This window comes from Centruroides sculpturatus, unplaced genomic scaffold (genome assembly GCF_000671375.1).
Source record: "Centruroides sculpturatus isolate CEXI.00-Female unplaced genomic scaffold, Cexi_2.0 scaffold3170, whole genome shotgun sequence".
In the NCBI taxonomy this organism is placed as follows: Eukaryota; Metazoa; Arthropoda; class Arachnida; order Scorpiones; family Buthidae; genus Centruroides; species Centruroides sculpturatus.
In genome coordinates, this window is record NW_019387637.1 from 109 (window position 1) to 1,873 (window position 1,765).

Genomic DNA, 1,765 nt, shown 5'->3' on the forward strand with positions numbered 1-1,765 from the left:
TGAGAGAAACATTTAAAAAAATGTTAAGAGAATAAACTCTAGTAATCTTTGTAAACATATTTTTATTTTAAAATTATTCAAACAGCTCTTCTTATAGAATATTTGAAATTCTGGAATTTTGTTAATAATTATTTCTTTAATAATCATGAAATATAATAAATTTTGGGTTGATTATAAAAAATAATTTCATATATTATAATTAATGAAAACTTTTATTGTCATTAGTAAATTATAATTTATTAAGCATAAACTATCATTTAAACACATTGACTTCCAAAGTTAGATATGGCTGCTGCAAAAGTGTTGGAGTCTTTTATCACCACCCATATACATAAGTAATGCTGACCTGTCCATCAGATCAATTCTTTTTTTAAAGAATAATCTAAATAGCAATAATATACTTTAATTATTCTTTTTCTGTTTCCATAACAACATAATCATTTGTAGTATGTTACCACAGTAAAGACATTCATACATCTGTAACATACCTTAAAAAACTGGCAACAAAAATATTTACTTCAAGTGAACGTTCTTATTCTAAAGAGCTCGAAGACGGCAATAAAGCTGGCCGAAAATGTTTGGCGAAATAAATATCTTTGTAAAGATGTTCCATAATTCTTTAAGTGTTTTTGAAAACAGAAGCGAGTGTGAAAGTACTGGTGCTTTGGTTTTTATCTTTAGTTTTAAATTTCATTAAAGTAAATATATTTTGTTTTTTTAACAATTGAATTAAAAAATTACTATTATTATTACTTTTTAAAGTGTCATACATATTTTTATTTTTGCATTTTCCTTTTAAAAAATATGTACATCTCCAATTAACAAAGTAATTATTACCAGAATACATTTAAGCTGTGATTAGTTAATGATTAAACATAATAGTTTGACCGAAAGATACACATTTAGGCAGCCAAGAAAATATACACACATTTATATAAGTAAACCTTTGCTTTGTAAAAAATTTCTATCAATAATATAAGTAAATTAATAAACCTTAAAATATTTTTTATGATGATCATTAATGTTAGATATAAAATTAAAATTACCTTTGTCAACCAGATTTAAAGCATTAACGACGGCTTCTACGACTCTAGAACTTGTAAAAATGAGGCTGCCATATTTGTCAAATTGTTGCAGGCAAAGCAATAAGCGATCGGAATTAATAAACGTGAACGCCAAGGCTGGAATGACTACCGGTTCCAAATTGATTTTTTGCAATTCCTAAAATATAATTTATTAAAAATAATTTAATAATGCATTTATGTTAATACAAAATTAAATGTAGATAATTCACATTTTAAACTTTTCATTATTTAGGGAAATCAACTAATAAAATCAATTTCATAAGAATGTATTTGAAATATTATACAATCTAATTAATTTATTATTTATCACACATTCATTTTTACATAAAGAAAATAGTTGTACAGTAGAACCTCGAAAACTCGTCCCTCGATAACTTAGCACTCCGGATAACTGGTCCACACCTTGGCAGGGCGAAAAAATCCTTAGTTAATTAATTTTCATTATAGACAGCTTTATAAAAGTATAAAAGCTCTCATAAAGTATTTTTCTGAGGTCTGTCTTATCAGGTAAATTACTGTACACAGTGTATTCATTAATTTTCATTTTCATGTAGTGGCTCTATGCCTTCATAAAGGACGTACTTTTCCTTTGTTTAAGGGTATTTGGGCAGTTTATTCTCTGTTATATTCTGCTCAAGTAAACAATATACAAGTACAGTACAGTATTTTCTGAGGAAATA

The 1,765-nt window shown here is 26.1% G+C and overlaps 1 long non-coding RNA gene across 1 annotated transcript in view; it reads right to left on the reverse strand.

Moving 5' to 3' along the window:
* Window positions 1–899: 899 nt before the first annotated feature.
* LOC111616547 overlaps window positions 900–1,765 on the reverse strand; it is a 10,217-nt gene continuing 9,351 nt past the window's right edge. The window contains exon 4 of the long non-coding RNA XR_002755268.1: window positions 900–1,221. This is a non-coding gene — a long non-coding RNA (uncharacterized LOC111616547). The remainder of the gene's footprint in view (window positions 1,222–1,765) is intronic.